Source organism: Pelodiscus sinensis, chromosome 18 (assembly GCF_052426305.1).
Source record: "Pelodiscus sinensis isolate ZL-2025 chromosome 18, ASM5242630v1, whole genome shotgun sequence".
Taxonomy (NCBI): Eukaryota; Metazoa; Chordata; order Testudines; family Trionychidae; genus Pelodiscus; species Pelodiscus sinensis.
The window spans coordinates 17273939-17299093 of record NC_143069.1 but is presented as its reverse complement, the minus strand read 5'-3'; the positions used below and the strand labels follow the sequence as shown (position 1 = coordinate 17299093).

The 25155-nt window shown below is 58.1% G+C and overlaps 1 long non-coding RNA gene across 1 annotated transcript in view; it reads right to left on the bottom strand.

The window, feature by feature from the left end:
- The window catches only part of LOC149523263 (uncharacterized), a 228305-nt gene extending 203421 nt beyond the window's left edge, over positions 1-24884 (bottom strand). The window contains exon 1 of the long non-coding RNA XR_016347257.1: positions 24821-24884. This is a non-coding gene — a long non-coding RNA (uncharacterized LOC149523263). The remainder of the gene's footprint in view (positions 1-24820) is intronic.
- Between the last annotated feature and the right edge of the window lie 271 nt (positions 24885-25155).

Sequence of the window (25155 nt, the reverse complement as noted above, 5' to 3'; positions counted from 1 at the left end):
GCAGGGTGGGGGAACCTTTTTTGGGTTGCAGCCACTGACCCGCAGGAAAATCAGTTGGGGGCCACACACAAGTGGCAAGCAAAAAAAAAAAAACATTCCTCATAGATTCATAGAATTTAAGATCAGAAGGGACCATTTTGATCATCTAGTCTGACCCCTGCACAGTGCAGGCCACAGACTCTCACCCACCCACTGCTAGAATAATCCTCTCACCTATATCTCAGATATTGAAGTCCTTGAAACGATGGTTCAAAGACCCCAAAATGAAGAGAATCCTCCAGCAAGTGATCCATGCCCCATGCTACAGAGGAGGGCAAAAAACCTCCAGGGCCTCTGCCAATCTACCCTGGAGGAAAATTCCTTCCTGACCCCAAATATGGCGATCAGCTGAACCCGGAGCATGTGGGCAAGACTCACCAGCCAGACACCCAGACAAAAGTTCCTGGCCCCCAAATGAGGAGACAGACACTGCCCATTTACTCTTCATACTCCAGAGTCTGGGGGGAGGAGCAGCCTAGTAGATTTTGTGTGCTCCTAGTAGGGGCTGTGGGGTGGGTCAGTGTGGAGCCTGAGCCTTGGGGCCAGATTCAATCAAACCAGTAGCTGGATGCGGCCCCCGGGTCTGAGGTTCCCCACCCCAGCTCTACAGCTTGAGCTAAAAGTCAGTTGTGGAGCAGACTCATGGTATCTCTGTAAGTGTCTAAGTGCCACTATATGGGATAGGGACCCACACCCAGTAGGTGGCTTTCAGGTAGATCAGCCCCACACATGTGTCTGCTGGATGCCCAGGAAGCTCTCAAGTATGAGCTCAAGTCCAGCCCTATCCAGGACAGCACTTAGGCTGTGTCCAGACTTAAGGGTTTTTTCGGGAAAAGTAGCCTTTTCCCGAAAAAACTTCCCCTGCGTCCAGACTCAAGCCGCGTTCTTTCGAAATTATTTCGAAAGAACGCGGCTTTTCTTTCGATGGCGGTAAACCTCATTTCACGAGGAAGAACGCCTTCTTTCAAAAGTTCCTCTTTCGAAAGATGGCGTTCTTCAATGTAAATAGGGCTTCCTTGAAAGAGAGCATCCAGACTCGCTGGGTGCTCTCTTTCGAAAAAGCGGATTGCTCTTTCGAAAGATCCGCCTGCAGTCTAGACGCGATCTTTCGAAAGAGGCTCTTTCGAAAGATGCTTTCGAAAGAGCCTCTTTCGAAAGAAGCCTGCAGTCTAGACATAGCCCTAGGTATGTGCTTCATTTTAAGCACCTGTGGAAAGTTATTTGTGCTGCGCTGAATTGTGATGCTTCCTGGAAGCAGGGCAGTTCCCACAGGAATGTTTCCTGCTTGAGGAACTTGCCCTGGCGGGATGGTAGAACCAGATTTATTTCTAGAAAAAATTATGAACAAAACGTGCCATGGATAATGTCACTGTTTTGATGGGGGAAAAAAATCATGAAACTGAACAAACGTTTTCCTTTGGTCTTACTTTGACTTAGCAGTTTCCTTGTTCAGAACATGACCTAAAATGTCAGCTGGATACACAGAGGGTTTGGCTTTGTTTCCTTTCCAAGCGACGTTTGTCTTCTGTTTCTGCATTTGGAAATCTAAAATGGAACAAGCCTGTTGGTTCTAAACCAAGCAAAACGGTGTCTTCCATATCCAAATTATTGTAGGAAAGACTAAGAAGGTCCTAGCACATGAATTGCTTGGGGGAAAATTTTGTTTTCCTGTAATCGATGTTTGGATAAAAACAAACTTTGGGAAGAAAAATTGGTTGAAAATCTTCAGTGAACTTTTACTCCCAAAGAACAGCAGATAATGTTGACCTGCAGGTAACCGTGAGGTGAGCTTCCAGGTATACTCATGGAAACGTCAGGGGTCACTTACCACAGGACTCAGCCAGGTCCAGCCGGTGGGAACTGGCTGGTGGCTGCTTGGAGGGGCCATTCACAGCGAGGTTCTTTCCTAGGGCTGGATCTAAAGCTCCTGTTGGGAATTGCAGTCCCTGCTGTCCTGGTGCTGGCTGTGGCGCTTTGTTTGCTGAGGAAGAAAGGTGGGTATGAGAGTGAGGCCGAGCCGTGTTAGCAAATGTACAGTCAGACATGGCAGAGACACCCCTGAGATCCCCTGTCCCCAGTGTGCCTGGGATGGGGGGAGAGAGATGAGATAGACCCAGTGAAATGATCTTTGGTTTGGGGAGGCTGGGTGGATGCACAGATCAAAGAGACGATGAAAGAGATTGTCCTTGTGATTAGTAATTTGTGTTGCAGTAGCACCCTGGAGCCCCAATCAGGGGTGAGAGACCCACTGTGCTAGGTGCTGTACAATATTTATTAGGTACGTTACTGTCGTGCCCGGGAGCCCCAGTCTGGAATCAGGACCCCCTGTATCCAGAGTTGCACAGATCAGCAATGAAGGGGAGAGTCTCTGCCCCATAGATGGTCACAAACTACGACTCAGCCAGGTGGATGGACTATCAACACGCAGGTCACTAAGGCTTTCCTGCATCAGACCCTAACAACTCTGTGCACAGCTCTGCCCTGCAGCCTTTCCTCACAGGGCCCCCTCGTGTCCAAACACAGGTGCCTGGCTTGGCATTTGCTGAGCTAAGGTGTCTTTATTGGCAGCCAAGCTTTTAAACAGTTCAGGTGTGGATGGGTGATCTGGAGGAGATGCTCTTGTTTCCAGGACCTGGTACACAATTCATTCTACCCCTGCTGGCTCCTCTCTTCGGGTATGTCTACACTACAGCGCTAGTTCGAACTAAGCTAATTCGAACTAACGCGTCTAGAACTAAAAACTAGTTTTGCTAATTCGAACTAGCAAGTCCACATTGAGTGGACTCTGAACAGGGCTTAAGGATGGCCGGAAGCAGTGCCAGCAGGGCATCAGAGGAGGACTTAGAGCGTGGAGATGCAGTCTCAGGCTAGCCGAGGGCTGCGCTTAAAGGGTCCCGACCCCCACCCCGGACAGACAGTTCTAAGGGGTGCCCCGCTTGAAAACCAGTCCTGGCTTGGAGTGCCCGGAGTACCCACACTGGGCACATCACACTACTCAGCCATCAGCCCGGCTGCACTTGCCACAGGCTGCCATCTGGGGAGAGGGGGTAATCGGGGGGCTGCAGGAGAGCTTCCACCCCCAGAAGCCTGCAGAGCCAGCCCAGTCCTCCCCATCGGGGGCTTGTACCCCATTCCTCTCTCACCTCCTTCCACTTACCCTTCCCTAGCCCCCCTTCTTATTGATGTACAAAATAAAGATAATGTTTCTTCCAACATTGACTCTATCTTTATTGAACAAAACTGGGGGAGACTGGGAAAAGGAGGTGGGAGAGGGGAAGATTAAGGCTGGGAGAGGGGAGGGCAACTAACATGATAAGGGGTTGGGAACAGGTCCCAGATGAAGAGAGGCTACAGAGACTGGGACTGTTCAGCTTAGAAAAGAGGAGACGGAGGGGGGACAGGATAGAGGTCTCTAAAAGCAGGGGTTTGGGTGGAGAGGGTGCATTCAGAAAAGTTCTTCATGAGTTCCCATAAAGAAGGACTAGAGGACACCAAAGGAAAGGACTGGGTAACAGGCTTGAAACTAGTAAGAGAAAGTTGTTCTTCTTGACAAAGCAAATAGTTAACCGGTGGAACTCCTTGCTGCAGGAGGCTGTGAAGGCTACAACTAGAACAGAGTTTAAAGGGAAGGGAGATCAAGTCATGGAGGTTGGGTCCATGGAGTAGTCTTAGCCAGGGGGTAGGAGTGGTGTCCCTGCCCAAAGTTTGTGCAAGGCTGGAGAGGGATGGCATGAGACAAATGGCTTGGTCACTGTCTTTGGTCCATCCCCTCCATGGTCCCTAGGGTTGGCCGCTGTCGGCAGACAGGCTACTGGGCTAGATGGACCTTTGGTCTGACCCAGGACGGCCATTGTAAGCTCAGGGCTCAGGGTCGTGGGTCTCAGTGGACCCCCTTGATTTTCATGCAAACCTGCTCCTGGGTGGCCAGGCTGGCAGCTCTCCTGCCCTAGATGGCCACTTTCCTGTGCCTAGTGCGGAGATCGTGGACGAGGTCCACGATGTCCGCACTAGCCCAGGAATGTACCCGCCTCTTGCGGTCCCGGGCAAGCTTCCGGGAGCCGCCAGCCTGGTCCCGGGAAGAGGGGGTGGGCTGGGGGACATCGGGTGGGTGGCTCTGTGCCGTGCCAGGTGCAGGGTCTGCTGGCTGGGTGCTGGCAGGCTTGCACCTGGCACGGGCACCGTAGCCAGCCCGTGCCCCTTTAAGGGGTCCGGGGCCGGGAGGGGGGCATAGAGTTTCCCTGGTGTTGGCCAGAGTGGCCACCAGGGAAACTTGGGGAGGGCTAGCCTCCCACTCGTTCGAATTAAGGGGCTACACAGCCCTTAATTCGAACTAGTAAGTTCGAACTAGGCTTAATCCTTGTAAAATGAGGTTTTCCTAGTTCGAACTAAGCGCTCCGCTAGGTCGATTCAAATTCGAACTAGCGGAGTGCTAGTGTAGTGGCTATGAATGTTAGTTCGAACTAACGTCCGTTAGTTCAAACTAACATTGTAGTGTAGACATACCCTCTTTTAGTTTTGTTAATAAAAACAACTTTTTTGAGGCGACGCTATGATTCTTGTATCCTAGAAAGCAGCAGGAGGTCTGTGTACGCAAGCCTAGACTGAGAGGTCATCTAGCAGAGATTACAATTTGTTTTCTGTTTTTCTTTTCCAAGCTCTCTTGGCGGAAAAGAGTTTGGGGATACCCCCTTGGAAGAACTCAAAGCCTAAGAAGAAAGGTGGGTTTTTTATTCACTTGGCAGAGGCAGCTACCTCCCAAGGTGAAGGGATCTGTGACCTCAAGGAAGCTGGTTTTTATTTTTAAGCAGAATGCTGTTAAGGCAAGGTCTTTAAGGTCTCTGGCAGGTCTGTACCTTCTGCACTCTGAATGCCAGAGTGGGGAACAGAGTTGACCACCCTCCCCCTCCAGTGGCAACAGCCTCCCTGCTCTCTGCCTCCAGGCTGCGCTGACACCCCAGGAGCATCTGAGCCCCGCCCGGCCTGACCCCATGGGCGTGGCGTGGGGAGCTGGGCCCAGTGACACCCCAGGGGTGGGATCCAGCTGAGTGCCAGGTCCCAGCTCCCCACAGGGAACGCCGCCGCCCTGCAGCCTGGGTCTGGGTGGGGAAGCAGGGACCCGGGGAAGGATTTAGGCCCCGGGGACAGTAACTGGCCATGAGCTCCCAGGGCACCGCGGGGCAGCTGGGCCGATGGGCCCCTGGGCTGTGTAACGAGGGGGCAGGGAGCAGGCACCGGGGGGGGGGGGGGATTTCCCCAGCCTGAGGCCTTGGGGAGGCCGATCCTGGATCATGCGCCCGGCTCTGGCCCCATTTCAAAGGCTGCTGGCAAAGTGCAGCGGGGGCAGGGCAGGGCCCTCTGCTGCTAGAGGGGATTTGCCGACTTCCTGGGCTTCCTTGGCTCCATTTTCTCCCACCCCCTCACACCCCAGGCTCTCACACACTCACCGAGCAGCAAGAGGAACAGAGACAGGAGCATCAGGGCTGCGGCAGGAACCGAGAGGGTGGAAATGGCCAAACGACGTCGGCTTCTGACGAGACCAGGAAGGGACAATCTGCAGTCGCTGTCTGCTCCGACCTGCCCCCCGCTGCCCCTCTGGGCTCACAGCAGAAAGCCCCCCTCCCCGTGCAGAGTCTCTGCCAGCCCCTCAGGGCTGGGCTGGGAACCCAGATGCTGTCGCTGCTCTGATCCTCGTCAGGGCGTACGGTGAGGGAGCAGAGATGCCGCGACCCTTCTGCTCTGCCCCATCCTCTCCTCGTGTCTGATCGTCACTGTTCTTCATTTCCTGTCCTCTACATACCCCACCACCACCCACATCTTTATTTAGCGCCGGAAGCCTGAGAATCAAACACGTGTAGTTACAGGACTCAGCGAAAGCTACCATGTTAGATGTAGTCCTGGCCTCGCTGGAAGGTTTAACATGAACTACACTGAACTCATACATAGAGCTCAAAGTGCTGTATCAGGGAAACAGGTGGGGAAACTGAGGCACGGGAAGGTGGGAATGGGAGTGTCCTGAAGTCACCCAGCAGGACAGAGCCAAGAATAGAAGTCAAGTCTTTGTCTATACATTCAGCATTAAAACACTGAGCGCACGGGGTGATTTTTTACACCTCTAAGCAATGTTCCCTCTAATTATTTTCATTTGTGTGCGCCATAAATGTTGTTATGTGCACTGAGGTATGTGTGGATATGCATCACTAGTGGCAACACCTATTCCCGGCTATGGGCACTGTGCTCCTCAGCTGGGCTGCATGTAAATGAAGGGTAGCGGTGGTCGGAGACTCTCTTCTAAGGGGGACGGAGGTGCCCATCTGTCGCCCTGACATTTCATCCCAGGAGGTATGCTGTCTGCCGGGGGCCGTATCCAAGATTTTACGGAGGCATTGTCGAGGATTATCCGGCCCTCTGACTACTACCCCATGCTACTCATCCATGTGGGCACAAATGATACTGAGAGGTGTGACACTGAGTGGATCAAGAGTAACTACAGGACACTGGGGGTATGTCTAGACTACAGGCTTTTGTCGACAGAAGTTTTGCCAACAGATACTGTGGACAAAGCTTCTGTCAACAAAGAGCGTCCAGACTACTTACAGTTCTGTTGACAAAGCAGGCTGCAATAATGCCTTCTATTGACAGAACTCTGTTGACAAAAGGTGTTATTCCCTGTAGAATGAGACCGCCTTGGCTTAACCACGAGATCTTGCATGATCTAAAAATAAAAAAGGAGTCATATAAAAATGGAAAGTAGGACAAATTACAAACGATGAATATAGGCAGAAGACTGGAAACGGGCAAATATAGTGTCCATTTATAAAAAGGGAAATAAGAACAACCCAGGAAACTACAGACCAGTTAGCTTAACTTCTGTGCCATGGAAGATAGTGGAGCAAGTAATTAAGGAAATCATCTGTAGACACTTGGAAGGTGGCAAGGTGATAGGGAACAGCCAGCATGGATTTGTAAAGAACAAATCATGTCAAATCAATCTGATAGCTTTCTTTGATAGGAGGCAGAGGCAGGCCGGGAATGGGCCGGGACTGATCCGCATTCTCCTTTCCCCGGGGAGGGGTGACCCTGGGCCTTTCAGGGGGGCTCTTGTGTGACTGCACCTGGGCCCCAGACTGGGGAGTGGCCGTTAATGGATCCCCTTGTTCCATCCTCCGGAGTGACCCTTCAGTCGGGGCCATTGCTCAGGGTTGTCTCCTCACAAGACCGGCCCCGCCCCCGCCCCCACCCCCGCCCCCCGCCCCAGGAGCTCTCTCTGTCCATCCACTTAGCTTAAAACCGCCTCGGCAGCCGTTTGCATGGGACGTGCAGCCCCAGGATGCTCAGGGACCACCCCCTCCCTCTTCTCTCCCCTCAGAACTCAGCCGACTGGCCGAGGATGGGGCACCACGTGGCCCAGCTGGGCCTTTTCATTTTGGACCCTTCCGAGGACGTCAGCCGGCTGGCCCGGGAGGGGGTGCACTGCCTCTGCCAACTCCTCCTGCATCACAGGGGTAAGGAACCCAGCCGGGACCTGGGCCCCAGGGACACCCTGAGGGTGCCAGCGGCGGGGGTAGGGGTCCCAGGCCTTTTCCCCCAGACTGGCCCAAGGGGGGATGCGTCCCTCTGTGTTCCCGTCCTTCTGCCCCCTGTGCCCCTCCATTTGCCCAGGGATGCCTGCAGGGACCCGTGCGAGGGGAAGGGCTCAGACCTGCCAGCAGAATGACCCTGTTGTGTCTCTTCCAGGCCTCAACATCCACCAGGCAGAGGACCTGTGGTGCAGGCACTGGTATAAGGAGAGGTGGGTCCTGGCTCACAGCAACACAGTCAGGGTGGGAGAGGTAAGGACGCGCTGCCAGGGCAGGGCAGGGCTCAGGGGTGGGCTGCCCCTTTGTGACGCTGTCCCGGCGTTTCAAGGGGGCGGCTCTTCCTAGGGGCAGTGACGCACGGAGCCCTGGATCTCCCGTAGAAGGGGAGACAGGGTGGGGGGGGGGGGAGGTAACACTTTCTGATGTTGGCCAGTGGTCTAGGGCTGCTCTGTTCTGCGGAGGGGGGTGAGGTCTGCGAGGATCTTGGGGGCAGGAGGAAGGTGTGACCTGGGGCAGGGGTTGGAGTGCAGGGTCAGGAGAGCATCCAGGTGCAGGGTCTGGAAGGGAGATTGGGGAAGGAGGAAGCTGTTTTAGCCTCAGGAGTTGGGGCCGGGCTCTGGGCCATTAACTGAAGCCTCGTGTCCTCTTGATTTCAGGTCTTTGGGCAGCTCTTCTCCCAGGAGCAGGAAAACTCCTTTTTGGAGACGGCTCTGCTCGCTGCCCGCTCCCCTCTGCAGCGCCCCAGCCAGGCCGGGCTGGTCCTGTCCCACGCCCTGCAGGGGCAGGCCCAGCACGTCCTCGGCTACATGGTGAGCAGCCAGAGCGGATGCAGGAGAGTGGGGAGGGTCAGGGTCTCCTTCCCATCCCCTCAGGGAGTCCCCCGCCCCTTTCCTCAGGCTGACAGAATCCCTCCTGCCCCTGAGAGCGTCCTTGGGGTTGGGGGAGGCTCTGCACACACAAGCCGTGTCCTGGGAGATGGGAGGGGGGAGAGGTGTCAAGAGCCCTGGGAGGGGGGTCAGGAGCTCACCCTACGGGCTGCTGGCCTGACGGGGGGGTGAGCAGGGAGCAGAACAAGTCTCAGCACTGGGGGCAGGAGGGTGGAAATGCTGGGGGGGGCCCAGTACCCCTGACTTCCTGGGGATGGATCTTTGTCTGACAGATTCTGCTTCCCTTGCAGCAGGAAGACAGCCAGTGAGCGCACCAGGAGCTGAGGAGGCAGCAGCTGCGTCCCCACTTCCAACCCTGCAAATTGTATATAATTGTATTTTAATTATGATTAAACAACATTTGAAAGAACTTTTGGAGCAGGCTTGGTCAATCATTGTTAATCCTTCAGTCTCTCCATACGCAGCCAACAGTGGACAGCAGTTTTATATTCTGGAATGCAACATTAAAACATTAGACGGAAAGTCACTTTAAAAAGGAAAATCGAGAGGTTCCCTTTCAATCTGATGGCAACAACTCATTTACCTTTTTTTTTTCATTACCCAGATTTTTGTCAAAATTGACAAGTTTCTTTGAGGTGTTTCAATTTTGATGAAACTGCATTTTCCAGTGGAAAAGCATTGCGCTGGAAAAATTCCAGCCAGCTCTAGGAAATAGGTAATACACCAACCAATGGCTCTCAGGAATATGTAGCATAGCTCAAGAGTGTACTAGAATGAATAAAACGGCCTTGTCATGCACTGCAAGAGGATTTTTGAGTTCAGTTATTTCCTTTTTTTAAAAGCCCTTCACCCCAGACAGTTGCAGCTTCCATCCGTGCAGGACTCTGCTGGAGAACACACAGCACGCTGGCTGCCCAAGTTTATTGTCCACATGATGCCCCCTCTGGGAAAGGTGAGAAGGTTGCTCTGTGGTTGTTTGGTCCTCTGGTCTCAGCTCCTCACTGGTTCCCCTGCACAGACATCCCCCGACTGCCCTGGGAGTAGGGTCTGGTTCAGATCTAAGGCCCCCAGTGTCGATCCGCAGTCACCCCCCAACTGCCCTGAGGACCCGTCCGGATTCTGATCTAAGCCCCCCAGTGTCAAAACAAGGAGGTGGAACTCAGCTTTGGGGTGAACATTCAGGTATCAACAGCTCTTCTCTGTCCCCACCTGTCCCAAACAGAGATACTCATGTCCCAACACCCTGAATTGCTCCGCCAGCCAGCATCCTGGAGAGGAGACAGCTCATTAGGGACCAGAACTCAGAGCGATTGGATCCCACACCCTGGTCTCGGATCTCCCACACACACACCTGCCATAGGCACGTGCACCAGCTGTCTCCGATACTCACCGAGGAAGAGGACGGTGATAGCAGATGCCATGATGGGGCTGTGAGGGGCCCCTTAGCACCACCACCAACGCCCCGGTGCCCAGTTCTACCCAGTCCCATATAAGGAGCTCAGATGCTAGCTGCAGCTACAGGAAGATGTCGATGTCTTGTCACTTCCTGCGTCCGTCACACCTTGTCTCTGATCTTCAGGTGAAATCTAGTGCGGTCACAGTTAGCAGCAAAGGTCCCTGCACAAATCAGGAAACCCTGCAGCCAAGTGTCACGTAGCTCGCAGCTGGCCTGTTTGTTTTGGGGAGGGGGAAACTGGTCACCATCAAAGTACTCTGTGTCCTGGGCTAATGTGCATCTGAGCGAGATCTAGGAAGCCGCAGTCTCATCTTCCATCTTTAATCGACGACTATTTCCTGCAGATTACACACACCGCCACTCACCTGCAGCCCAGCTTCCAGGAAGGGCAAAGCAAAAGCGGCGCTCGCGGATTCCAGCCCAGCCTGGCACCTGCTTCCTGAACTTTGGCCCCTTTCCTCCAAGATAGCAGGAGGCTGCTCTGGGCCTTTTGTGCCCACGACGGGGCAGAAAAGCAAACTCAGCTGTTGGTTCCATCTTGCGGGCAGAGCCCCGGCAGACAGTGGCAGGCGGGGGTATCGACTGACCCTCCAACGCAGGATATTCCCCCCACACCTGGATTCGCTTCCTAGTCATCCCCATCTCCCTGCACGATCCTTGTTTCTCAACCCGCCGGTCCGAGAAATTGTCAGAGCAGGTTGATCCCGACCTTGCCAAGGGCTTAGGTTACATCACAAGGCTTTGCCGCCACAGCTGGCTTGGCTTGGGTGTGTGGCAAAAGCCCCCCCCCCCCCCCGGCACAGCTATTCTGGCAAAGCCGCCAGCCATCACCACCACTGCCCTGCCTCTGTCCTGCTCCTCATCCCCGCCCCCACTCCTATCCCCTGCTCTCCTCCATCTCCTCCCCCTTCCCTTCTCCTGCTCCTCCCCATTTCCACCTGCCCTGCCCTGCCCATCCCCGTCCTCTCCCTCCCCCCGTCTGTCCCCCTCTTATGTGAGGGCTTTGCTGGAAACGCCCCCCCCCCCCCAAGCCAGGGAGATCTCCCCTCCGGGAACAATTCAGCCCCCCCCATCTCGCTCCCTCCACTCCACAGTATTTCCTCCATTCCCCACAGTTGAAAATTGAGCTCCCCCATCCCCTCAGGTGACAGTCGGGCTCCCCCATACGCAGCTGCCTAGGTAGGCACCTCCGCAGCCAGAGCCTGCCCCTGGCGCCCACGTCCCCTCCCCGACTGCCTGTCCCAGGCGACCACCTGAACCTGCGTCCCCCATTCCCTCAGATCACAGCTCCCTCCCTGACCCTGCACCCCCCGACACCCCTCCCCCAGGCCAGACTCCTCTCTGGCACCCGCACCCCCTCCCCCAAACCCTCTGCTCCCCCTTCACCCAGGTCACAGCTCCCTCCCTGACCCTGCACCCCCCGACACCCCTCCCCCAGGCCAGACTCCTCTCTGGCACCCGCACCCCCTCCCCCAAACCTTCTGCTCCCCCTTCACCCAGGTCACAGCTCCCTCCCTGACCCTGCAGCCCTCTAGAGCCCCTCCCCCAGGCCAGAGTCCTCTCCTGCGCCCATACCCCCTCCTGGACCCTGCACCCCTATCCACCGCCCCAGATCATACCCCCCCCCTGCACCCAGGCTCCACCCCTAAGCTCCCTTCTGCACCCAACCGCCCCGTCCCAGACCCCAAAGCCCTCGGTAGAAATGTGGCCCTTGATCAGTTGCCAAAATGGCCCCCCCCCCATTACAAATTATTGACCAAGCCTGATCCAAATGGTTTTTGAAACATTGTTTAATGAGAATGTAAATACAATTCAATACAATTGGTAGGGTTGCGGGGAGGGGGACGCAGCTGCTGGCTCCTCAGCTCTTGCTGCTCTCACTGGGTGTCTTCCTGCTGCAAGGGAAGCAGAATCCGTCACATTCATCCCTGGGGACTCAGGGGAACTGGCCCCCCCAGCATTTCCACCCTCCTCCCCCTGCTCTCTGGTCACCCCCGTCAGGCCCGCAGGGTGAGCTCCTGACCCCCCCCCCAGAGCTCCTGACACCTCGGCCCCCTCCCGCCTCCTAGGACAGTTTCTGTGTTCAGAGCCTCCCCACCCCCAGGGACGCTCGCAGGGGCAGGAGGGATTCTGCCAGCAGGGACGTGGGGTGGGGGCAGCCTGAGGAAAGGGGCGGGGGACTCCCTGAGGGGATGGGAAGGAGACCCTGGCCCTGCCCCACTCTCCTGATCTGCTCCGGCTGCTCACCATGTATTCCAGGAGCTGATGGGCCTGCCCATGCAGGGCGTGGGCCAGGACCAGCCCGGCCTGGCTGGGGCGCCGCAGGGGGGAGCGGGCAGCGAGCAGAGCCTTGTCCAAAAAGCAGTTCTCCTGCTCTGGTGTAAAGAGCTGCCCAAAGACCTGAAATCAAGAGCACAGGAGGTTTCAGCTGACGGCCCAGAGCCCGGCCCCAACTCCTGGGGCTAAAACAGCTTCCTCCTCCCCCAAACTCCCTTCCAGACCCTGCACCCAGACGCTCTCCTCACCCGGCACCCCAACCCCTGCCCCAGGTCACAGCTTCCTCCTGCCCCCAAGACCCTCCTACCCCCACGAGGGCCCCAGCCAGCCCCACCCCCGAGCCCTGCCCTGCCCTGGCAGCGCGTCCTTACCTCTCCCACCCTCACGCTGTTGCTGTGAGCCAGGACCCATCTTTCTTTGTAGTAGTGTCTGCACCACAGGTCCTCTGCCTGGTGGATGTTGAGGCCTGCAAGAGACACAACAGGGTCATTCTGCTGGCAGGTCTGAGCCCTTCCCCTCGCACGGGTCCCTGCAGGCATCCCTGGGCAAATGGAGGGGCACAGGGGGCAGAAGGAGGGGAACACAGAGGGACGCATCCCCCCTTGGGCCAGTCTGGGGGAAAAGGGCTGGGTCCCCTCCCCCCGCCGCCGGCACCCTCAGGGTGTCCCTGGGGCCCAGGTCCCGGCTGGGTTCCTTACCCCTGTGGTGCAGGAGGAGTTGATACAGGCTGTGCACCCCCTCCCGGGCCAGCCGGCTGACGTCTTCGGATGGGTCCGAAATAAAAAGGCCCAGCTGGGCCACGTGGTGACCCATCCTCGGCCAGTCGGCGGAGTTCTGAGGGGAGAGAAGAGGGGGGGTCCCTCAGCATCCTGGGGCTGCACGTCCCATGCAAACGGCCGCCGAGGCGGGTCTGAGCTCGGGGGACGGACAGAGACACCTCCCGGGGCGGGGCCGGCCTTGCGAGGAGACAACCCTGAGCAATGGCCCCGACTGAAGGGTCACTCCGGGGGTGGAACAAGGGGATCCACTGACGGCCACTCCCCAGTCCCCAGGCCCAGTCCCTCAAGAGCCCCCCTGAAGGGCCCAGGGTCGCCCCTCCCCGGGGAAAGGAGAACGCGGCCCATTCCCGGCCCATTCCCGGCCCTGCCTCTGCCTCCCGGGGACGCTCCCAGCCCCGCGCCCTGCAGCCCCAGACCCCCCGGCTCCGAGGTCACTTACGTCAAACCCCGGGAGGGTGGTGGCGACTCCCAGCAGGGCCGTGGTGCTGCCAAGGGCCCTGGCTCGCTCCTGGGGCAGGCGGGACTCCAGCCACGGGCTCAGGTGCTGGGGGGGAAAGAGACAGGTCAGGACCCGTAGGGAGGTGCCGGTTCTGGGCAGAGCCTGGGGCTCCTCTCGGACTGTGCCCCCCCCAGCCACTGACACTGCTCCTCTCTCGGCCCCCCCCCCCCGAGGAAGCAGGGCCAATGGCCCCGTCCCCCCCACGGGGCTCACCTCCATTATGAGCTGCAGCCGGGCGGTGTCTGGGGACTCGGCGAGGAGGCTCGCCAGTAGGGCCTGGAGGTCGTAGGGAAGGGCCCGGATGAACTGCTGCAAGACAAGGAGGAGCCCTGGGTCAGAGGGGGGTTGGGGGATCCAGGCCACCCGCTGGCTCCGGGGTCCAGCCTTGAGCAGGGTCTGAGCCGCCTCGCAGAGCAGGGAGGAGCCCAGGCTGGGCATGGAAGGGACGGGCCCCCCGGGAGAGCAACGGGAAACCTGGAGGGAAGGATCCAAACCTGCAGCTTCTTCCCTCCCTCTGCCACCCCCCTCCTCTCTGGAGCTCCAGCCCAGCCCGGGAGCAGGGCCCGGAGGGACGTACCTGAGTGTGGATGGGCTCCTGCTGCCAGTCCCCAGACACAGTCTGTCCCACGGCCGCCGTCAGCAGGGGGCTCAGGAGCTGGGCCCGCAGGGGAGGCTGCAAGGTGCTGGCAGGAGAGAGGGGCAGAGGCTGTTAATTCAGCAGCAGGAGACAGAGACTTTCCCACTCCCTGGCCAGGGGATCTGCTCTGGGGGGGAGTCGGCGGGGGGGTCGGTACCTGAGGCTGCAGGCGGCGTTGAGGCAGTCGGCCAAGACCAGCGGGGGGGGCGAGTCCTCCATGATCTCCTGGGAGACCCAAGGGGACAAAGGGGCATGTGAGGCTGGGGCCCCCAAGAGACGCTCACGTGGCCAGCGCCCCCACCCAGCAGGATCCAACCCCACTGCCTCCCGCTGCCCTGTAGCCCCCCTGCCCGACACAGGGCCCCTCCCAGCACCCCCCTCCCAAATCGGGACCAGCTCAGTCCTTGTCCCCAGGCCGTCTCCTGCCCCTCCCTGCCCTGGTGACCAGCCTCTGAACCTCCTCATCCCTGCTCCCCAGGCGCATCCCCAGCAGCCCGCTCGGCTGCCTTCCAGCCCCCCATGGCCCGGGGAGACCCCTCCCTGTCCCGAATCCCCCTTCCTGTCCGGCACCCCAGACCTGCCCCATTTCTGTGTCCCTCCCTCCTCCAGCATCCCCACCCACCCTCCCCATGTCCACCTCCAGCCCTCCTGGCTCCACCCATCCCGTTTCCAGCACCCCCACCCGCCGCCATGGCCCAGGCAGACCCGCGTCCACCCCACGTATCCCCTCCCCTCCTCCCGGCTGCCGCGACTCGCTTACAACGATCCTGGCCATCATGGTGTCCTTGCAGCAGCGCGGCGCCAGGGTGTCCTCGCCCCTTTGGAGGGCGGCGAGGCAGGCGAGGGGGATGGCCAAGAGGAACCGCTGCAGGGCGGCTGGGCTCTGCACCCCAGAGAGAGTCTGTGAGCCTGGGGCCTGCCTGCCCCCCACGGACAGCTGCAGGGCTCAGGTCTCCCAGGAGTGGAGGTGGGAGCTGCCGGTTGTCCAAGCACCCACACTCCCCCTCCAACTGCTGCCTCAGGCTTGTGGGGGCCCAGCTGGTGCATGACAAGAGCCCCCAGCTTGGGGGGTCCAGGTCATGCAGGAGAAGGGGCCCCAGGGGGATCCCCAAGGACAAGCCCCTCCCGGAGGGGGGGACGTGCTGGGAAGGGGCCGGACAATCTCGGGTCCCCCCCGTGTGGAGAAGGTTCCTACCGTGTCCCGGGTGTGGAGCTGCTCTTCGATGTCGTAGATGGCCCCTTCCTCCACCCGGGAGTCCACCCGCTCCTGGCAGAGCTCCGCCGAGGCGCAGGGGGGCTCTGTGCGGGAGGGAAGGGACCAGGGTGACTCCAGCGGCCAGCAGGGGTCACGCGCCCCCATGTCAGGGACCCAGGGCAGGTTGGGCCCCACACGCCCCTCGCAGGGACCCATCCCCCTTCCACCCTCACATCTGCCAACGCCCTCAGCAGAGCCCCCACCAGGAACAAGAGAGCCAAGCAGCCCCCGCCCCCATCCATTGCCCAGGGTGCGGGGCAGACACTGGTGCTGCCCCTCCCCCCCCGGGTACTGGGTGAGCCCCTGGGCCCAGCGTGTTCACGGCCCCTCACCTGGGTCTGAGCGGCTGCAGGAGGTGGCCCGGCTGCAGCTGGAGGCCCAGGCGCTGCTGCTGACGGACCTGGACCCACAGCTGCAGGGGCTGGTGCGGGGAGCGACGGGCTGGGGGCTCCCGGAGACTGGCAGGTCCCCGGGGGCCGGGCAGGGCGATGCCCCCTGGTGGTAATGGGGGCTGGGCTCCCGGGGCAGGTGTTTCTCTCCACAGAGGAGGCCCCGGAGCCACCCTACCCGGCTCCCCCGCTGGGCTGGGTCCCGCCTGCCCAGCCGCCTCTGGAGCCAGGTCCGGGGGGGCCTGGCCGGTGGGCGAGTCGCCCCGAGCTGGTGGGATCCAGCTTCCCCGCCCGCGGGGACGGAGAAGCTGCTCCCCACCGGCCCTGGGGCCATCTTCAGGGCTTTCTTGAACCACAGCCGAAAACGTTTGGCCATGCTGGAAATGAGGGGAGCAAAGGGGAGCTTGGGGCGCAGCCTGATGAACGAAATCCAGGGGTTCCAGCTCCCCAGAGCGACTGCCCCCAGCCCCCAAATGGCCCCTTGCTTATCGGTTCGGTCTTGCACAGGCACTGCAAGGACCTGAGGGTATGTCTACACTACCCCGCTAGTTCGAACTAGGAGGGTAATGTAGGCATACCGCACTTGCAAATGAAGCCCGGGATTTGAATTTCCCGGGCTTCATTTGCATAAGCGGGGAGCCGCCATTTTTAAAACCCCGCTCGTTCGAACCCCGTGCAGCGCGGCTACACGGGGCACGAACTAGGTAGTTCGAACTAGGCTTCCTAGTTCAAACTACCGTTACTCCTCATTCCACGAGTCTCCTGCCCATCAACAGCCCCTTCTTGGCCAATCAGGGGAGAATCTAAGGTGTGGGGGGTGGAGCGTTCTCCCCAAAGACACCGGCATAGACTTGTTCCAGCCCCACCTCCCCAGTCCCCACAATGGGGGCTGCATCCCCCACCCCACGGCTCCTGCAAACCACCCCCCGTCCTTCAGCTAGTCTGTTGGGTCCCAAGCTGGGGGAGGCAGCAAGGGAAGGTCACAGAGGAGGCAAGAACAGAGCAGAAATGTGGGGGGATGGAGGAAAAGGGAAACCAACCAGGAGAAAGCCCCAGTGGCGCTAAGGACGCAGCCCAGGTGAGGAATCACCTTCTGGCCCTTGACCGAGGGCTGGGCCTGCCTGGAACCCAGCCGGCCCCGGGCGGGATCCAACCCCTGGGGGCTCTTACCTTCGTCACAAAGGTGTCGGGATGTGGAACTCACAGAACGCGAAGGAACCGTGAGGAGGAGACGCACCAGAGCTAAAGCAACCGGGGGTCTCCAAAGTCCCCTGGGCCCGCCCCCCGCTTTTATCAGCCTGAGATGTGGGTCCCTCTGTGAGGTCACCACCTCCCCACCTGCCCTTTGCCTTATATGCTGAGGGCTGCCCAAAGCCCCTGTGAGGTCACCGCCCCCCCCCCCCACCCTGCCAGGCAAATGTCCTGCCTCTGGCCACCCCCCTGGGAAGTTTGAGCCATTACTAGGGGTCCCTCCCCCTCCCTCATAGGCTGCTCCCTGCCCTACACTGCAGGCTTCTTGCACGAGAGCTGTTTCACGCCGGAGTTCTTGCGCAAAAGGTCTCGTGCAAGAGTGCCTCCACCCTGCCATGGGCTTTTGCACAAGAGCGTCCATGGCAGTGTGAACGCTCTCTTGTGCAAGAAAGCTCTGATGGTCATTTTAGCCATAAAAGTGTCTTGCTCAAGAAGCCCCTGGTGCCCGTCCACGCTGCCTTCTTGCACAACGGCTCTTGCACAAAGGGGGCTTAGTCATCGTCGGGAGAGGAATAACTCCTGTGCAAGGAGCCCTGTTCTCTGATGCTTTACTGCAAATTTACTTCTGCAAGAACACACGTAGAGTGTAGACGCGCAACAAGTTTTTTCGCAAGAACACACAAAAACAAGCCATGTGGATGTTTTCTTTTTAGGCAAAAGCCCCTTTTTGCACAAGATCGGTCGGCCTTTTTGCAGAAATAGGGATCTTGTGGGAAAAGGGGGTTTTTTGCACAAAAAGTAAACATCCACATGGCTTGGTTTTGCGCACAAACCCCGAGCACAAAAACGGATCGGCAGAAAATATGCAAATGACATTGCGTGTCATAGAGTCCCTCGTTAGCATATTTGTTGCCAAAAAAACTCGTTGTGTAGACGTAGCCTAGGAGAGAAGCGATTTCAGACACAAAGCCCTTCAGTAAGAGGGCATAGCCCTGGGGCGTGGTAGGAGACGTACGGCAGACATGGGAAGTCACTCTCCTAGCTATTTGGCACGGAGGAGGCCTCAGCTGGAGCACTGTGTCCAGATCTCAGGGCCATGCTTTAGGAGAGAGAGTCCAGAGGGGAACTATGAAAAGGGATTAGGGACGTTAGATATTCACTGAGTAGTCAATTAACCTCATGATTTCTTATCGGTTACTTGACTTTTCGATAGTCCCCAGGGGCCAGCTGTCTCAGTCCTGGCTCGCGCTGGGTCCGGGACCTACCCCCTCTGCGGCTCTGCATTTACAGTGTGTTAGGAGCCAGGCCGGCAGGCAGCCTCGCTCAGTTCCAGTTTGCACCAGGTCCAGAAGCTCAGACCCAGCCCCCAGGCAAGGGCTGCTGCCAGCTTGTGCTGCTGCCTCTGATACAGAGGCAGCAGTACGGAGTGCCAGGAGGGAACTGGTCTAAAAAGCACCTCCCCTTGCGACCTGGCTGCCTGTCATCCCACGCTGCTGCCTCCGTTTTTGGCGAGAGAGAGCCGCCTGTCTTGAGACACCGGTGGGGAGGCAGATTTTCAAAAGGCAGGTCTCTGTCCTTTGTGAGCCTTCTAAAGCGCTTCGGTGGGGGGAGGGGGCAGGAAGGCGGATGACACTCAGGAATTGTAGCACCCAAATCCACGGAGTGTTTCGCCAGCACCTCCTGCAACAGAGCCCAATCCCTGACAGGCTTTTAGGCAAGATAGATCATTTGAAAAAATGACAGACACAGGGTTTTCCATCACCGCTCTCCCTTTCTTTTATTTCCCTGGGCTAACTGGCTTGTTCCTCTTTGGCTAAGGATGGAAGGGTATGTCTACACTACAATGTTAGTTCGAACTAACGGACGTTAGTTCGAACTAACATTCATAGCCGCTACACTAGCGCTCCGCTAGTTCGAATTTGAATCGAACTACCGGAGCGCTTAGTTCGAACTAGGAAAACCTCATTTTACGAGGCTTAAGCCTAGTTCGAACTTACTAGTTCGAATTAAGGGCTGTGTACCCCTTAATTCGAACTAGTGGGAGGCTAGCCCTCCCCAAGTTTCCCTGGTGGCCACTCTGGCCAACACCAGGGAAACTCTATGCCCCCCTCCCGGCCCCGGACCCCTTAAAGGGGCACGGGCTGGCTACGGTGCCCGTGCCAGGTGCAAGCCTGCTAGCACCCAGCCAGCAGACCCTGCACCTGGCACGGCACAGAGCCACCCACCCGATGTCCCCCAGCCCACCACCTCTTCCCGGGACCAGGCTGGCGGCTCCCGGAAGCTTGCCCGGGACCGCAAGAGGCGGGTACATTCCTGGGCTAGTGCGGACATCGTGGACCTCGTCCATGATCTCCGCACTAGGCACAGGAAAGTGGCCGTCTAGGGCAGGAGAGCTGCCAGCCTGGCCACCCAGGAGCAGGTTTGCATGAAAATCAAGGGGGTCCACTGAGACCCCCGACCCTGAGCCCTGAGCTTACAATGGCCGTCCTGGGTCAGACCAAAGGTCCATCTAGCCCAGTAGCCTGTCTGCCGACAGCGGCCAACCCTAGGGACCGTGGAGGGGATGGACCAAAGACAGTGACCAAGCCATTTGTCTCGTGCCATCCCTCTCCAGCCTTGCACAAACTTTGGGCAGGGACACCACTCCTACCCCCTGGCTAAGACTACTCCATGGACCCAACCTCCATGACTTGATCTCACTTCCCTTTCAACTCTGTTCTAGTTGTAGCCTTCACAGCCTCCTGCAGCAAGGAGTTCCACCGGTTAACTATTTGCTTTGTCAAGAACAACAACTTTCTCTTACTAGTTTCAAGCCTGCTACCCAGTCCTTTCCTTTGGTGTCCTCTAGTCCTTCTTTATGGGAACTCATGAAGAACTTTTCTCAATGCACCCTCTCCACCCAACCCCTGCTTTTAGAGACCTCTAGCCTGTCCCCCCTCCGTCTCCTCTTTTCTAAGCTGAACAGTCCCAGTCTCTGTAGCCTCTCTTCATCTGGGACCTGTTCCCAACCCCTGATCATGTTAGTTGCCCTCCCCTCTCCCAGCCTTAATCTTCCCCTCTCCCACCTCCTTTTCCCAGTCTCCCCCAGTTTTGTTCAATAAAGACAGAGTCAATGTTGGAAGAAACGTTATCTTTATTTTGTACATCAATAAGAAGGGGGGCTAGGGAAGGGTAAGTGGAAGGAGGTGAGGGAGGAATGGGGTACAAGCCCCCCATGGGGAGGACTGGGCTGGCTCTGCAGGCTTCTGGGGGTGGAAGCTCTCCTGCAGCTCCCCGATTGCCCCCTCTCCCCAGATGGCAGCCTGCGGCAAGTGCAGCCGGGCTGATGGCCGAGTGGTGTGATGTGCCCAGTGTGGGTACTCCGGGCAATCCAAGCCAGGACTGGTTTTCAAGCGGGACACCCCTTAGAACTGTCTGTCCGGGGTGGGGGTCGGGACCCTTTAAGCGCAGCCCTCGGCTAGCCTGAGACTGCATCTCCACGCTCTAAGTCCTCCTCTGATGCCCTGCCGGCACTGCTTCCGGCCATCCTTAAGCCCTGTTCAGAGTCCACTCAATGTGGACTTGCTAGTTCGAATTAGCAAAACTAGTTTTTAGTTCTAGACGCGTTAGTTCGAATTAGCTTAGTTCGAACTAGCGCTGTAGTGTAGACATACCCGAAGAGAGGAGCCAGCAGGGGTAGAATGAATTGTGTACCAGGTCCTGGAAACAAGAGCATCTCCTCCAGATCACCCATCCACACCTGAACTGTTTAAAAGCTTGGCTGCCAATAAAGACACCTTAGCTCAGCAAATGCCAAGCCAGGCACCTGTGGTCGGACACGAGGGGTGCACAGGGATGTGAGAACCAGGAAGGCTGATCTGTGCATTCACCCCCAACCGTCCCAGTACAAGACAGACGCCTGCGCCAACCAGCAGGGGTCACTGCTCCTCCGGTTTGGCTTGGACAAAGGTGCCCATCTGTTTGGTGTTGGCGTCTCGGAGCTGCGCCAGCTGCCTCTGGCCACGGCGGAGCAGATACTCGATGTGCATCACGTCGGCCCGGGGGATGCTGGCGTTCTTCCGGAACTCAGCCTGGATGCGAGGCAGGAATCCCGGCTTCTCCCGGCCGGCGCGTAGGAACTGCCTGTATAGGCTCAGGACGTGCTTCTGCAGCTTGCTATGCCGGGCCATGGTGCGCCTGGGGAGCCCTCCCAGGCCACGGGGGGGCCAGCGCCACGAGGCAGGGGCTGGAAGTGAACAGAGGTGGAGATGTTAGAGCAGCATCTCATTCCCAGACGCGCCTGTGCAGGCATTTCCATGCACTTTTCACCCCCACCTGCTAGGGTTACCAGATGGTTTAAAAAAAATACCGAACAGCAGGGGCCGGGGGGGGGGGGGCGGGACTGGCTGGAAGAGAGGGGGTGGGGGGAACCGGCCGCCGGGAAGCAGGGCTGGCTGGGAGGGGGCTGGAGGGAGCGGGGCTGGCCGGGGGCAACCAGCCGTCGGGAAGCGGGTCTAGTTGGGTTGAGGACCAAGAGGTGGGGGAACCGGCCGGCAGCGCTGCAGAGATGTACCAGAGCCTGGGTCGGATTCATCTTTGGTGGGCCCTGGCTCCTAGACCATAGACACACTCCCCCTCCCCCACCCCCCCGGAGGCCCTAGGGAAAATGGCACCCCGGCCCTGTGGACATGGTGCCCTCTCTGTTTCCCTTGGCCCCGTAGGCACTAAGCTCCACTCCTGCCGCCCAACTCCTACAAGGCCCAACGGATTTCTCTGTGGCCCCCGACCCAAAAAAGGATCCCCCCAGCCCTGTGTTAGGGGATACGAGGGAGTCTGGCTGGGATGTAAGTGCAAATAACTCTGCTCTTAGCAGCTCTGAACCGATGGGCTCTGCCCTGTGCCCCACCCAAGAACCCTGACATAAGAACGGCAGTACTGGGTAGCCTGTCTGCTGACAGTGGACAGCACCAGGTGCCCCAAAGAGGGTTGACCAAAGACAATGATCAAGCGATTTGTCTCCTGCCATCCTTCTCCAGCCTTCCACAAACAGAGGCCAGGGACACTATTTCTATCTCCTGGCTAATGGCCTTTTATGGACCTAACCTCCGTGAAATTATCTAGCTTCTCTTTAAATCCTGTTATAGTCCTAGCCTTCACAGTCTCCTCTGGCAAGGAGTTCCACAGGTTGACTACACGCTGTGTGAAGAAGAACTTTCTTTTATTAGTTTTAAACCTGCTACCCATTAACTTCATTTGGTGTCCTCTAGTTCTTCTATTATGGGAACTAATAAATCACTTTTCTTGATTCACCCTCTCCACACCACTCATGTTTTTATAGACCTCTATCATATCCCCCCTCAATCTCCTCTTTTCTAAACTGAAAAGTCCCATCGCTTTAACCTCTCTTCATATGGGACCCGTTTCAAACCCCTAATCATGTTAGTTGCCCTTTTCTGAACCCTTTCCAAGGCCAAAATATCTGTTTTGAGGTGAGGAGACCACAGCTGTACACAGTATTCAAGATGTTGGTGTCCCATAGTTTTATACAGGGGCACCCTGAGTTACCAACCCACATGGCAGTGCCCATTAAAAACCCACCAGGACTTACCCAGCATTTATATGCAGAGGTCCCGCACCAGCAGCGATCTGCACTGGACAGGAAACCATCCGCCCAGCACGCGCGGGAAATCACAGGAACCCAGCCTGGACGGTCCGATGCCCCAGCCCTGACAGAAGAAAATCAAGGTGTGCTTGAAGTGCCACGCCCACCATCCCTTGGTCCTCTGGGGCATTCGGCACATCCTGCTGGGTGAAAGGGCCGGTCACAGCTCCAGGGTCTGTCACACTTCAGGGCCTTTGGCAGCTCCTATTCACCGGGGTCAGGCAGATAATCGCCCCGAGCTTTCCCAGCACTTTTCAGCATCAGCTCTCAAAGGGGGGCAGCGTGACCCCCATGGGAGCAGGGGAATGTCAAAGAAGGAATGGGGCGGGGCAGGGGAGGCAGCCAATGGCTTCTCCTAATGCAGTGGTCCCCAACCATTTGAGGATGCCGGGCGCCAAGGGGTGTGGCTGTTTGCCCGCAGGGCGCCCTGGAGCGGAGCCCCCCATTGCGCACCCAGGGGCGGGGCCCCCCCATAGACACATTCCCAGGGCCGCCCCCCCCCCCAAGTACCGCATGCCCAGGGCCGGGCCTCCCACCAAGCGCCGCGCGCCCGGGACCGGCGCTCTCCCCCCAAGCACCGCGTGCCCGGGGCCGGCGCTCTCCAAGCGCTGTGCGCCCAGGGCTGGCGCACCCTGCAAGTGCCGCACGCCCGGAGCCTGCGCTCCCCCCATGCGCCACGTGGCCATAGCGCGGGCAGCCAATCTGCGGCGCCCCCGGGGCCGGCGCTCACCGTGCACCATGCGCCCGGGGCCAGCTCCGGCACCGCACATGCGCCACGTGCCCGGGGCCAGGCCAGCCCTGAGCACTTGGCGGGCGCGTACAAATGCGGGCACCGTGTTGGGGACCACTGTCCTAATGTTAGCAGTGGGGACACCAAGTTTGGAAGTGAATGGTTAACCAGTAAGCCGGTTATGGTTAACCAGAGGGGGCTGGAGCAGCCCTCCACCAGCCATAGGCAGAGGGCACTCTGGCACGCCACGGGTAGGGTTGCTCAGCAGTCACAGCAGTGTGCCACGGGGGTAGGTGTGTGGGCTGCTCCAAGCCCGTCTTTAACACGTCCTACGTGTCCCATTTAATCGGTTAACTGGTTCAACATATTGTTTAACTGGTTAGCTAATTAAATGAGATTTTACATCCCTGGCACCAGTACGGTGGATTACGGAAGATAAACTTTAAAGAGACCAAACAAAGAGTCATTTCAGGAATGGAAAACTACATTTTAATGTTCTGAAATGGTGGAGTTTTCCCCTTCCAAACAAAAGGTCACTAAAATCAGCGTTTTCCAATGGAAAAACACCCCCTCAGAAAACTTCCTTCCAGCTCTAGTTAAAACGGACGTATTTTGAAGTGTATAATCAACCTCTGGAACTCACTGCAAAAGGATATTAATGATGGTGAAGGAAAGGGGAGGGAATCATAGAATCATAGAGCTGGAAGAGACCTCAGAAGGTCATCAAATCCAGCCCCCTGCTCTAGGCAGGACCAATCCCAACTAAATCAACCCGGCCAGGGCTTTGTCAAGCTGAGACTTAAACACCCGCTGTGTACAGCCTGTCTGATCCCTTCTGGGGAAGCATGGGTGGGAAGAAAGAATTAGACAGGGTTAGACAAACCCGTAGGTCTTGGTTGACTTCGTCCTGCTTCAGGGCAGGGCGCTAAACTTGGGGACTACTCTAGTCAGACCAACATTTCAATCAATCTTGTCAAGAAACAGGCAAAAAAAACCCCAACCCAAAGCAAGGAGAAACACGTTCATTGGTTTGTAAACACAGACACAGAGAACAGCTCCTTCCGTTAGGGGGGGTGGGAATAAAGAAAATAATCCCTCGCCCCCTCCCTTCCTATTTGGTCCTAAAGGATGAAGATTTGTGCAGGCTGCGGGGGCAGGACTGATACTCAGGGAACGGGAGCATGGGGGAGAAGGGGGCAGCTTGCTTACAATCCAGGGGCAACCCCGTGTCTCGGGGCTGGCCCAGCACAGGCAGGATTTCTGCAGCGCAGGGGGACACGAGGTGAAACAAGCAGCGACTCGGCCGATTGGGGCTTGTTATTGTAGGGTCGCATTGAAGCAGACACTGGCACCAGCGTCGCCTCCAAGAGCGAGGGGAGTGCGCGGCCTGGTAACCCCGGACGGACCCGGACCTGGACCCCCCTGCGCTGGGGGGCCAGGAGTCACCGCCCCCCGCCCCTCACCTCCGCCTCCTGCCTGCTCGCAGCCCCCGGGCCCGCGGCAGCAGCTGTGCCAGCCGGCTCCGAATGTTGAAACACCAGCAACATTAGCCCTCGCTTCCCATTGGCTGGAGGGCCCCAGGGGCGGGCGCAGGGAAGGGGAAGCTCCGCCCTTCGAGGGCCACGTGGGCCGGCAGTGGAAGTTGCAAGTCAGCTGGAGGAGAGAGGGGCCCGGCCCGGCCTGCGCACGTGGCTTTCACCGCAGCGCTCACCTGCCCTCACGCCCCACGCTCCTGCTTTTCCCTCCCTGCGTTGTTCGACCCAACCCTCACCCAGGCATCCACCCAGTTCACCCCGAT